This window comes from Triturus cristatus, chromosome 1_1, assembly GCF_964204655.1.
Source record: "Triturus cristatus chromosome 1_1, aTriCri1.1, whole genome shotgun sequence".
NCBI lineage: Eukaryota > Metazoa > Chordata > Amphibia > Caudata > Salamandridae > Triturus > Triturus cristatus.
Genome location: NC_140579.1, coordinates 132,901,151 through 132,915,125, shown reverse-complemented (window position 1 = coordinate 132,915,125; position 13,975 = coordinate 132,901,151). Strand labels below are relative to the sequence as shown.

Sequence of the window (13,975 nt, the reverse complement as noted above, 5' to 3'; positions counted from 1 at the left end):
CACTTCAGCCTACATACTTACACTTCACACCACATAATTACACTCCACATATATCCACTCAGCTCCAAAACACATAATTACACTCAACAAAATTCAACTCCAGCATGCCCTGTATTTACACTCCACATAATTCCACACCATACCACACAATTCCACACAATGCCACGCCACACAATTCAATGCAGCACAATTCCATACCACATAGAATAATAACACTCTACTCCATACCACACAATTGCACTCCACATAAATCTACTCCATGCCACATAGCAACACTCCACATAAATACACTCCACACCATGCCACATGATTTCGCTCAACATAATTTCACTCAATGCCACACAATTCCACACAACACAATTCAACTCCACACAATTCCATTCCACAACACTAATTTCTACTCCACAACACATAATTTAACTAGATACTACATACATCCAATCCACACCACAGAATCCACATCATGCCACATAATTCTACATCATACTACATAATTCCACTCAATACATGCCACTTTACGACACACAATACCACTAGATATAAGCCCACTAAACTTAATACTGCATAATTAATATCCACATAATTCTATAGCACACCATACCACATAAATCCACCTCACATAACTCCACTCAATGCCACACAATTCCAAAACAAACAATGCCACTCCAACCCACATCATTTCACACCACATAATTGCAATCCACACAATATAACTCAACATCATGCCACATAATTCAACTTCACTACATACCACTCCACGCCAAACAATGCCACTCCACGTAAATCCACATCATGCAAAATATTTACGCTCCATATAATTCCACTCCACACCTTGCCACATATTTACACTGCACATATTTCATCACCACCCCACATACATCCACTCTACTTAATAAAACATGGCTAAAGACATTGACAATGCCAATTGCTCTCAGAGTGCTGTCTACATTATTTAATGTATGCAATAAAAGTCTAGCAAATAAAAAATTATCACTCTATAATAAACACATACGGTATGGTGCTGTGTTCTTTTGTTCACTGTTTAGTAAAAGTTGATTATTCGGAGGCAGTGAGTTGCAGTTATCAAAAAGTGGTCTCAAACACTGCCAAACTGCTGTTCTTTGGGGGAGTATTTCACGTACTGGTATCAGCAAAGCATCCTACAATGTCATAGTTTACTATTTAAGTGTGGTAGCAGATAACGTTGATTATTATTTCAATTGGAAAATTTAAAACAAATGTACTGTTATCAAAGATGAATCATTAACATACTTTTAACTCCCAGAACATAAACGTCCATGCCTTTCTCCCAGTAAAACTCTGTTTTATTACTTTGGTGATTTGAGGATCACTTATGGCATACTGCAATGCAATTTGGTCCCACACACCGCAAATTAACTCCAGAAACTAATCCACATATTTAAATACATAACACACTATCTCATTCTATATAATTCCACTACAGTTCATACCATTTAATTTCTATCCACATAATGCCACATCACACCAGGCAACATGTTTTCACTACACAACTCCACAACAAACAATTTAAATACAACCCATCTCTACATTGCACTTCAAAAAACCTTATCTTTCCCACACAAGCACACTGCCCCTCTCATTCCCTCCCACTACCACTAACACCTCTCATCTCACAATTCCACTGCCCTTTCACATCCCTCCCTCAAACTACCTATGTCCTATCTAAACTGCCTGCTCACACATGCTCCCTTCATATACATCATCATACTGAGTACAGGTCCACTTCTCACCCGCCCTTAGTGCCCCTCCCCATACTATCTCTATCTCTCACTCTCTCACTCCTCTCTCGCACGCACGAATCCAGCAATTCTCATATTCCTTCACTTCAAGTCTTTCAGCACAGTTTCTTTACCATAACTTTTTTTTAAATCCAAACCACAAACACACACTCTCCTCCTCTTCTTTGTGCATCTCTAACCTTCTCTCTCCTTCATTCTTGCTTTCTCACACACTCTTTCTACTACTCTATCTAGTTTATTACGCTGTGTGCTTTTATCATTGGCTGCTCACGGGGAAGGGTGGGGGCACTGGGTCACGTCGGTGGTGGAAAAATAACAGTAAAAAAACAAGCATTTGCAATACAATAGGTCTCGCATTACTGAATGTTTGAGCTATTGGTGTTGCATTATTATTAGCAATGCCAATAACTCAAACTTTAATAATGCGAGACCTATTGCATTGCAAATGCTTGTTGTGTGAATGAGTCTGAATAAGGTGACAAGACTGAGTAGGTTGGTGCATGACTTCTAGAAATTTGAAGGTGGTGCAGAAGTATAAATGTGAGTTATAACTATGACTTATAGTAATTTGAAAGTGGTGCGCAAATTATAAATTGAAGTTATAACTCTAACTTAAGCATTTCTAATGTTTGTGTATTTTATGTTTGGTTTGTGTACAAAGAAGAAATATTAGTTTTCCTAACTATATCTTATCCTTAACCTTAGATTTTTTCATGGGAGTTCAATTGGTTTTAAAATTGTAATAAAATGTTTAAAAAAAATGCAGTTTACTGTTGTCAAGTGGAGTATCATTAAATGGAGTGTGGTAAAAAACAGTGGAGGATAGTGTTGTAATGTATACTGTCATACAGTATAGTGTCATAGATTGGAGTTTAGTAGAGTGGAATGAGGTACACTTGAGTGGCGTAGAGCGGAGGGGCGTAGAGCGGAGGGGCAAACAGAACTGGGATAGAACAGAGTGGCATAGAGTGGAGTGGCATAGAGCGGAGTGGTAACAGTGAAGTGGGATAGAGTAGAGTGGCGTACAGCAGAGTGGCATACAGTGGAGTGATGTACAAAGGAACAGCGTATAGTAGAGTGGCATACAGTGGAGTGGCGTACGGTGGAGTGGTATAGGGTGGGTTATCATACAGTGGAGAATGGTACAGTGGAGTTGCATACAGTCGAATACTGAAGAGTGGGTTTGAGTACAGTGTAGTGGCATACAGTGGGGTGCCATAGATTGGAGTGTTGTACAGTGTAGTGGCATACATTGGAATAACGTAAACTGGAATACCATACAGTGCAATAGCTTGCAGTGAAGTATGGTTCAGTAGACCGGCATGCAGTGCAGTGGCGTAGACTGGAATAGCATAGAGTAGAGTGGCATAGAGTGGCAAGGTGTACAGTGGAGTAGTGTAGAGTGAACTTGCATAGAGTGGGGTGAGGTATGGTGTAGTGGCATAAAGTCGAGTAGCAGAGAGTGGCGAGCAGCGGAATAGCATACACTATAGTAGAGTAGAGTAGCATAGAGTGGAGTGCCGTACAGTGAAGTAGTGTTGAGTTTAGTTAGCCCAGTGATGTACAGAGAAGTGGCTTATAGTGGATAAGCATAGAGTACAGGGTCATGCAGTGGAATAGCTTAGACTGTAGAAGCGTAGTGTAGTTATATACAGTGATGTGGCGTACAATGTAGTGTTGTCAAGTGTAGTAGCATACAGTGGATTGTGGCAGAGTGAAGTGGGGTATACTGCTGTTGAGTATAGTAGAGTGCCGTTGAGTGGAGTGGCATCTAGTGGAATAGTGTAGTGTAGTGATGTACCATGAAGTAGCACAGAGTGTGATGGCATAGAGTAGCATAGAGTGTAATGTCCGAGTGGAGTAGCATACAGGGGAATAGTGTACAGTGGGGAGTTGTACAGTGTAGGGGCATACAGTAAAGTGACATAGAGTGGAGTATAATAGAATAGAGTGGTGTATAGTATAATATCATAAAGTAGAGCAGTGTAACATAGAGTGGCCTAGAGTGGAGTGAGGTGGAGTACAGAAGAGTGGAATATAGTGGATTAGCATCCAGTGCAGTGGTGTATAATGGACTGCCGTAAAGTGGAATGGTGGAGAGTGAAATAGCATAGAGTGGAGTGATGTAAAGTGAGATGTCAGAGTGGAGTGTGTTAATCGAAACAGACGTAGCGTGAAAGTGTGTGAATGAATATAAATGTCATTTGGCAGGAATATACATTATGATGTGTAAATGTTCATTTTTGGTTGTGGCCTAGAGTGGAGTGAGGTGGAGTACAGTGGAGTGGCGTAGAGTGGATTAGCGTACAGTGTAGTGGTGTATAATGGACTGATGTAAAGTGGAATAGTGTAGTATCTTTAAATAGTAGTGCTAAACTTATAACTTTAAAAAAAAATACTTATACATTGTGCCTCGTTATACCGTGGTATGTTCATGGTATACAACAGTACATGGGGCTTTGAAGTGAATATGTGATTTGCTAATTGTTCTGCTTACCAAAGGTAAAAGGCAGTCATGTAGCTTTTTTCATAGTTTTGCTGGTTTCTGTAGTCTGTGTTTCACTGCATTTTAGTTTAGGATGTTACTTATAGGTTAGTATCCGGTTTTATTGTTGTTCATTATCTATTACCACTTTATTTAAGTGGCAATAGGTGGAGATTTTTACAAAATTTCTATATATTTTATAGGAGTTTAGGGTGAACTGCACTTTTTTTTAAATAACACAATAATTTTCATCTAAATTAATAATAACATTAATGAAAATAATTGTAGAAAGCATATATTAAAAACATATAACACAATTGGGTAAATAAATACAAATAATATAAAAATATACATTTTATAATAAAAATAGATTTTTTTAAACAATAATCAACACAAAAAGATATATAATTTAAAACATATAACAGCAAGTAAAAAACAGCAAAAATAAACGAGCAAACTCTAATTAAAAGAAAAGTATGAAAAGTGTTACTCTTGAAAGGTGTTGCATTTTCTATTCCTACTCAACATAAACAAACTCATTGAACATATTGGACTTCGGACTCCGATCGAAGCAACAGTACAGTAAGGTTTGGATTTTGGAGAGGTTAGATTTACTATTCCCACTCTTATTTAAGCAACCCAAGAACATTTTTGGGACTTCAGAGAGGCTACATTTACTATTCCACTTCAATCTAAGCAAAAGTACAGAAAGTATTGGACTTCAGAAGGGTTGGAATTACTATTCCCACTCTGATCTAAGCAACAGTATGGCAGGTTTTGGGTTTAGGAGGGATTAGAGTTACCATTTCCACTCCAACGTACTTAATGAATGGGATGGGACCTAGCAGACCGCCGAAGCTGGAGTGCAGCTGGAGGCAAGGGGAGTATACAGGAATGTGCCTTCATTTTGACCGGCGTAAGCAAGGGGGTGCTACTGGTCCCTCGCCACAACTTCAGGAGGAGTCCAAACAACACACCCTAGGACCTCGCTCTCCTCCAGGGCATCCAACGCTTCCTCACAGCCCCTCCGTGCCGATTCCACAAAAACAATGCGGTGCGAGGCACAGGATAGAGCCTGCATGCCTGCGGCTTCGAGCAAACACTCCCCCCCCCTTTAAACACTATTCAGCTGTTGTTGGAGGCGCGTGGGGACAACGGAGGGGTTTTGTAAAGGGACGCTAATCACACGGTGACTGTTTTCTTCATTAATGTATACATTTCACTTTCCTTCTGCTGTCAAATATCACCACGTTAAAAAAGCATTGCACCGCTCATTAAACATGTAAATTCCCCCCCCCCCCACCCATAATGTATATATTTATTTATTTATTTTTATAGCGCGGCACGCTTTTAAAATAGCATCTGCGTGCCTTCATTTTGACCGGCGTAAGCAAGAGGGTGCTACCGGTCCCTCGCCACAACTTCAGGAGGAGTCCAAACACCCCCCCCTAGGACCTCGCTCTCCTCCAGGGCATCCAACGCTTCCTCACAGCCCCTCCGTGCCGATTTCACAACAACAATGCGGTGCGAGGCACAGGATAGAGCCTGCATGCCTGCGGCTTTGAGCAAACACTCCCCCCTTTAAACACTATTCAGCTGTTGTTGGAGGCGCGTGGGGACAACGGAGGGGTTTGTAAATGGACGCTAATCATATGGTGACTTTATTTTCTTCATTAATGTATACATTTCACTTTCCGTCTGCTGTCAAATATCACCACGTTAAAAAAGCATTGCACCGCTCATTAAACATGTAAATTCCCCCCCCCACTCCCCCTAATGTATATATTTATTTATTTATTTTTATAGCGCGGCACGCTTTTAAAATAGCATATGCGTGCCTTCATTTTGACCGGCGTAAGCAAGAGGGTGCTACCGGTCCCTCGCCACAACTTCAGGAGGAGTCCAAACAACACCCCCTAGGACCTCGCTCTCCTCCAGGGCATCCAACGCTTCCTCACAGCCCCTCCGTGCCGATTCCACAACAACAATGCGGTGCGAGGCACAGGATAGAGCCTGCATGCCTGCGGCTTTGAGCAAACACTCCCCCCTTTAAACACTATTCAGCTGTTGTTGGCGGCGCGTGGGGACAACGGAGGGGTTTGTAAAGGGACGCTAATCATACGGTGACTTTATTTTCTTCATTAATGTATACATTTCTCTTTTCGTCTGCTGTCAAATATCACCACGTCAAAAAAGCATGTTTAGTGACTGCTTCATTTCGGGTGGGCTAGAGTCAAGGAGTTGCCTGGTGCGAACCTGTGGTTCCAAAGTTTACCAGAGAAGTGTATGGGTAAATTGACTCTCTTCCGGTTGAACTGTAGACTCTTCGCCAAGCAGCAGATCTTTGTGCCCTAGGGACGACTGCTTTGTTGTGAATTATGTACTGTTCAAGCCTTCGATGGGACAACGCCAGGGCTTCCCGCTTTCCCCCACCGCTCCTACCCAAATACTTGTCTCAAGTCCCTTGTTCACGTAGTGTCCAATTTTACTGAGTTGGGTGGTGATCTAGAGCTTCCTGTGCATTACAGTCCCCATCGAAGCGTGCAGCCAGTGCCTGCTGGTGTTGTACATTTCCACTGTCCATCCTACGCAGCACCCTCAGCAGTTCCTGCACGCTTTATCTTTAGTGGCGAAGTTCTCTTTTTATTTCCTTCTGATGTTGCCATTTAACTCCTTCGTTTCTCGTGCCTTAAACACTGTTAAATGATGATTTATTGCTAATCTCGTCACAGGTGCTGGAAGGTTTGTGGAAGCCACTGTGTGTTTGTGTGTGGCTCTGTGTATGTGGCTCTGTGTGTGTGGCTCTATGCGTGGTGGCTCTGTCTGTGTGTGGGTAACTGTGTGTGTAGGTGGCTCTATGGGTGGCTCTATTTGTGTGTGGGTTGCTTTATGTGAGTGGCTCTGTGTGTGTGGGTGGCTCTGTGTGTGGGTGGCTGTGTGTGTGTGGCTCTGTGTGTGAGTGCAAATGCAAAAGGTCTCGCATTTGAGAGTGATTAAGCTATTGACATTGTAAATAACAATGCCGTTTCTTTAAATGTTTTAAAAACAAAAACATAAACAAAAATAATGTCATGAGCAATGCCAATAGCTCTAACTTTACCAATGCCGAGACCATTGCATTGTAAATGCTTGTTAAAACATTGGGAAAGGTTAGTCCCCACAAGACAGGTGTTCACACATAGTCCCCACAAAGGGGGGGAGGGGGTGGGGGGTGGGGGTGTGTGTGTGCTCAAACAAACTGATTCGAAGGTTGATGAATTCCTTTGAAATGCGTCACTTCCTGGAGTCCATGGAGAAGTGCCCCTGATGGTGCCATTGCTAATTGCAGCTTCTTCCAGAGCGCCGCCCCTGGGTGCTTGGCTGTCGAGCTGTCTGCCACGTGGAGTGGCACGAGGCCATGATATGGTCTTCTCGTGCAGCCGAAATGGCGGCCACGCCCGGATGCATTGTGTAAAGGTGCCCAGTCGAGGAAATGTAGTGGGTTTTTCTTCCAGCCTGGTTACCTTGGCAAGGAGGGGCGTTTCCTCATTGTACAGAGCAGTGCTGCTTGCGACCAACGTTCCGAGGCGCTCTATCTTTCGCGTGTTTAATGATTACACTTTAATCCTTGTGGTTGCACGCAGCGCCCGGGTGCAGTACTACTATTTTCAAAATGTAGCTTTAGGAGAAATTCTATTGGAGCCGCGGTGATTTACAGAGACTCTCAAAAACGCACATTATGGACTATGTCCATGTTAAAATCTGTACTGAAAAATAGAGTGGCCACATTACAATAGTGTGAGAAAATCGTACTGTGTTGTTCGGACTGTCAAAATGACGTTAGGAAGTCAGATCAAACGATGGAAACTAAATGTCTGCCCTTTTGGCTTGTGTTGTGTTGGATAACCTAAGAGATTGCGAGTGTAATGCATGGTGAATGTTGTGCAGCAGTTAAACCACGTTTTCTATGCAGGGAAATATAAACACCAGCTAATGAAGGACAAGTGGTGTAATAAAAATCTATCTCTGGTGTTTCAAAATAACAATTTAGGAAGCTGAATTAAACCCCTTGAAAGGAGAATAAAAAAACAGAAGAAATAATCAATATTAAAGGTTTATGTATTTTCATTGGAACATGGTTAGTTTAGTGCATGCAGGTTGTGAAGTAAATACGATTGGTTAAAGCAATCTAAACAGTATCCCAGGTTTCTTTTTATGGGCTACCCCTTGATACATGAGTGCATTTTGGGTGTTTAGTTCAATTCGCCAATAATTTGTGAAACAAAGGTGTGAGGACTGGACATTTGGGGCTCATGGAGTCCTCTGACAATTATGCTTGGAAAATATTCTTAATAAAGAGAACAGCAAGGAATTGTGCTTTTAAATGTGTATGCTTAGGCCAAAGGGGACTAGGTTGGGAGTGGCATGCAGAGTATAAAGTATTGTTATCCACAGATAATCCTTCACACTACTGCGAACGTGGATGGCCATGGAGTCAATCATCTGGTAACATTGATTTCTCCAAAATTAATTAAATGGTTTTCTTTCTCCATCTGAAATGTTATTTTCTCTGTAGAGGAATTGCAGATTAAGCCTGACTGTTCTCTCCAGCACAAAATATCGATCTAGCCAGCACCCTGCCCATTATAAATATCTACCCTTTGTGTGTTGTTAGTCTGTCTCTCTTGGTATGTTGCAGTATTTGTTTACTTAAGGCACTGGTTCCTGTTCGGCTGTTGGTTTGTGTGCATGAAGTCTACGGATGTGGTAATGTGAGTGCGCATCAGTTCCTTTGGATGCGTTATCTAAGTGCGCACACCTAGAGTCATTTAGGCATCTCTGTTCATCACTCTCTGGCAGCGCATCTTTTGTCCATTCATTCATCCATCGTGCCTAAATGCGTGTTATGACTATATTTGACGCTTTTTGTTATAGTTCTGTACTCTTGAGTGCTTGCATGTGTGTTTTGTCTGTTAGACCCATGTGTACACACCAATGAATCTAGAGGCACTGAGCCCGTCAGACCATGAGTAATTGAGGCCTATAAATGTGTTTATCTGCAAGTATTTCCGTTTGTGAGTGAAGCCATTCCTATGGTGTCTGACAATATTTGTGTTTGTCTTATTGTTGGTATGTTTCTGATATTACTTTTCTATTTCTTGTATATTCTTGTGGATGTCTCTGGGCAGGAAAATATTTAGTGCGCATGAATGTTAAAGGGAGGATAGCGTTGCACCGGGGAAACAGCGGAGCCAGCCTGAAACGGACTGCATGCCCCACAAGCCCGTGAGCCCTGCCCTACTGCTCTGACACCGTCCCCTGTGACCGGGGATCTATTTCATCTACCTCGCGCCTCCCGCTTCGCGGGAGACGCAGCGTTGCACCGGGGAAACAGCGGAGCCAGCCTGAAACGGACTGCATGCCCCACAAGCCCGTGAGCCCTGCCCTACTGCTCTGACACCGCCCCCTGTGACCGGGGATCTATTTCATCTACCTCGCGCCTCCCGCTTCGCGGGACGCGCGCGGGCGTGTGCCGGGCTAAGCCCGGGCAAAGGGCGGGCCGTCTGTGGCCGTCAGGGGCCAGAGTAGGCCGGGCTGGGCCACCCCCCTTGGCTGTATTCTGCAGGAGCGGCTCTCCAACATAAGGTGATTTAATACTCTGTGTGGTGCTCGCTTGCTGGTGTGCTCCTCTGACATTTCCAACGCGGCTGACACTGCTTCCTGAATGGGCAAGAGAAAGCTAGCTGAGAGCTCTGGGGGAACAGGGGGTAATGGTTCTTTGCCTAAAGTCCGGAAAATCAGGAAGCCTCGACGTGCTGGCAAACAGCCCGATCCGGAGGGGACTTTGTCACGTATTGGTGTCCTAGTGGGGGAGTGCGAGCCATCCTGGGTTCCGACCAGTCATCGGCGGATGATGGCCTGGTCACTGTTCTATCTTCTGCTGACTCTGGACATGTTAACTCTATGCCAACACCTATTGTGCCGGAAATGTTCCGTTGTAAGCCTACTGCAAGAGTTGCTAAGGGGGTTAGTAAAGCGGATGTGCTCGAGGGTTCGATTGTTGGGGACGATACTCTATTGTGTGATTCAGTTGATACACAGAGCAGTGTTCCTGCTGTTCCTTGCTTTAACAGGTTTTCTCCTTTGATGAACGAACAGGTTGTCGCCAGTGGGGTCCCATGTGAACCTTTGTCGCATTCCCCTGCAATCCCCTTAGGTAATTCTATCGACTCATCTGTTAACTCCTTATTAGACCTTATAAAAACGGTTAACCTGTTGAGAGATGAAGTCAGCGCATTGAAATTAGTGATAGAATCTCTGACTAACAAAGCAGGGTTGTGTTCTGTTGTCCCACACCCTGCCCCTGCCACTATTTTACCTAAGCCCTCTCTTGCTCCAGATAATCCCTTAGGAACTCAGGCTGATAGGACAGGCCTTTTTAACCCTCGCCCTAAGGGTTATGCCACTTATAGTAATGTAGTCAAGGCCGATACGAACCACATTTTGGTTCGTTCACCTGATAACACCAAATGTTCTTTGCAGGACAGAACAAGTCGTCCAAAGAGGCCGGGTGCGAGAAGTGACCATGACACCTTTGACCAGGGGACCCGGGTGGGTCGGGGTGATCGTAATGTCCCACCCAAGGGCTACGCCGTAGATTGCTCCAACATAATTTACATGAGCAATGTCCCCAAATTGCTACCTAACGGCGGCGCCGAGTCCCCTGAGTCGCTGACCAACAAGGCAATCCACTGGTTGAGACATGTGAGGGGCTGTCGTTCAGTTATTAGGGAGGATATCTCCAGAGCTACTAGATTTTCTTCATTCAGGGTTCTGTTGATTGCATAGAATTAACTCTTAAAAGCAATTACCTTGCTGAAAATCTTCTAGCTATTGAGTTTAGAACTTGTCCCCCAGAAGGTTCTTCCATCCAACTGCGAAGCTATCCCTCGCATGATCTAGGGGGGTCGAAGCGAGGCCTATGTAGCGATAGGGTCATAGATGGTTCATCCCTGGATATCAATGACTGACTACACAGTGAGGGGGGTGTTGGCTTTTGGGACAGGGGCGAGAGGGTGAGGGTCACTGAGCACCAGGAGTCCATTATGGCTGACCCTTGCATTGACCCCTGTCCTATACCCGCCCACCAAGTGGTTACAACTTTGAGTAGCAGTCATTTTGTCTCTGTTCCGGAATCTTGTCAGGGGTTTGATCCACCCGCTAGTAGCCCTTTAGCAGATTCGCAACTCACTATTCCTGATATTGCCGGTCCTCCTTTGGCTGGTGGCTCTCTTTGTTCTTGGAATATTGCTGGTTTGAATTCCAAGCTAGCTATTTCTGATTGGGTAGTTTTTATTAACTCAATGGACATTTGTATATTCCAGGAGACTTGGCTTCTTGAACCACGCTTTTGTATGGGCTACTTAAACTTTCACATCCCGGCAACCAAGGGATCCCACGGGCGTCCATCAGGGGGTTTAACTATCTGGTTAAGAAGCGAACTGTGTTTGACCACTAAGCTTCCCCACACGGGAAGTAGTGATATCCAACTGTTGAGGTTAGATCTTGGATTATTGGGTATAATCGACATATATAATGTGTACGTAAGGGGCTCTAGAGGTGCAAAATCTTCGGTCATTGATGACTTACTTCGCCTGTTTGATCTTTATTCTGCTGACACCTTCGTCATCGTTGCAGGTGACTTTAATATATCATTCAAACCTCTTGTTGATAATAAGTGGGACCTACAGGATAGTGAAGAGTTTTGTTGGGGTATCCCCCCCCTGGAGTTGTCCCCTATATCAAGATGCTCAGAAGTCGCCATTCAGATTAATTCCCTTTGCATGGAAAGGGGCCTGACGGCTCTGAATGGTAGGATGCCAAGCGATCGCGAGGGCGCCTGCACATTTAATAATGGGCTGAGCAGGAGTCGAATTGATTACATCCTGGCTGATATGAAATTATGGCACTCCCTCGTTGATATGGAAATAGTGTCCCTTCCAGAGAGTGATCATAACCCCCTCTGTTTATCACATAAATGGTGGAAGGTGGACGGTGGTCCTGTTGAGGCCAGGGAATCGCCCCCTCCCGCGGTGGTGCCATCCAACGACATGCGTCGTTTGAGATGGTCCGGACTTATGGGGAACCCTACCACCTTATCAAAGATCATAGAGGAGGTGAATGGTTCCATCATTGCTATCGACTCAGTTTTAGCCGCTGAGGGGAACCTGAGGGATGTAACATCAGCGCACGATAGTTTATTTGCAAAACTGAAATCTTATTTCTTCACAAAAGTGAGACCAGGACCAAGAGGCGCCAACCAACAAGCCTCTTGGTATAATAAAGAATGCAGGGAGGCAAGGCTATCGCTTGGGTCTGCCCTGAAGGGTGGCGATGTTAGCCTGGTACGGCACAGGAGAATCGTCTACAAGAGCTGTGTCGCTAAAGCTAAACGCCAATGGGATGGCAAAAAGTGGGAGGACCTCCTTGAAGCAAGTCTTCGGAATGATAGTAAATTATTCTGGAGCATTGTAAAGTGGGGTTCTGGTGCACAGTCTGAGTGTCCCCAAAATAATGTTTCACATGAGAAGTGGGTGGACTATTTCAAACCGCAGTATGCTTCCCCTACCGATCTTTTTGATAGCTATGGGTCCCCCCAGTTGTTTAATCCAGAAGATAACTTTTCTATTTCTGAGGTGGATCTGGCACTGGTGGGAGTGGCATCTGGTAAGGCTCCCGGCCCGGATGGTGTTCCTGCGGATGTCTTTCTGTACGACAAGCTAAAATGGGGGAGGTATATACAGCTGATTGCTAACGCGTTGGCACATGGAGCTCCAATTCCAAGCTCTTGGAAAGCCGCGGAAATAATTCCGGTGTACAAAAAGGGAGACCGTTCGCTTCCTGAGAATTATCGGCCTATCAGTTTGATTGACGCGATTCAAAAGATCACTGGCAGGCTGATTTTAAATCGTGTCCATCTCTGGATTGCGTCAAATAATATTTTATCCCCATTTCAAGCCGGATTCCGCCAGCACTTTAGCACTGTTGACCAAGTCTTCCGTTTTATTCTTCTTTATTGGAAGACTGTGGTCTTGGGTAAGGGAAATTTGTATGCAGTGTTCGTGGACCTAAGGGCCGCCTTTGATTTAGTCCCTCGCTCAAAACTGTGGCAGACTCTAAAAGATTTGGGGCTTCATGGCGGATTGTTGTCCCTAATCCAGAGGCTTCATGCAGATAATTTGGCTAGAATCAGATGGGGTGGCCAGGGCATGTTGACTGAGGATTTTCCGGTCCAGAGAGGTGTCAGGCAAGGTTGTGCAATGGCCCCCACTTTATTTTCCCTATATATTAATGACATAGCGGATCGACTTTTGGAAGCTCACGTTGACTCTCCCGTTCTTGGCAACACTAAGGTCCCAATTTTAATGTTCGCTGACGACACGCTTCTAATTGCCAAGACACCTGGCGGTCTTCAGCGTTCATTAAATATTTTTGAGTCCTTTTGTGTTGATCGTGGCCTGGAGGTCAATATTAAAAAAACTAAGCTTATGACATTCAGGCCACACAAATCTTTTAGAAATCAATTTGTTTTGTTCAACAATCCACTAGAACAAGTGCAGGCTTTTAATTATCTTGGAGTTAATATCCAAAATAACTTAGCATGGAAGTTACTCTCTGCCACTAAACCCCTTTCGCTTTCGGACTAATTCATGAACATCAAATTTGTCCC

General features: G+C 44.1%; 1 protein-coding gene across 7 annotated transcripts in view; it reads left to right on the top strand.

Annotated features, from left to right (window-relative positions):
- The window catches only part of ACLY (ATP citrate lyase), a 463,802-nt gene that overhangs the window by 63,039 nt on the left and 386,788 nt on the right, over positions 1 to 13,975 (top strand). For 2 of the 7 annotated variants that reach the window (XM_085616880.1, XM_085616729.1), the window contains exon 1: positions 9,435 to 9,891. The exons of 4 other annotated variants lie outside the window; for them this stretch is intronic. The gene's annotated coding sequence lies outside the window, so the exon portion shown is untranslated. Of the gene's footprint in view, positions 1 to 9,434; positions 9,892 to 10,409; positions 10,463 to 13,975 lie in introns of those variants that run through there. One more of the 7 variants, XM_085617041.1, reaches the window with a different exon arrangement.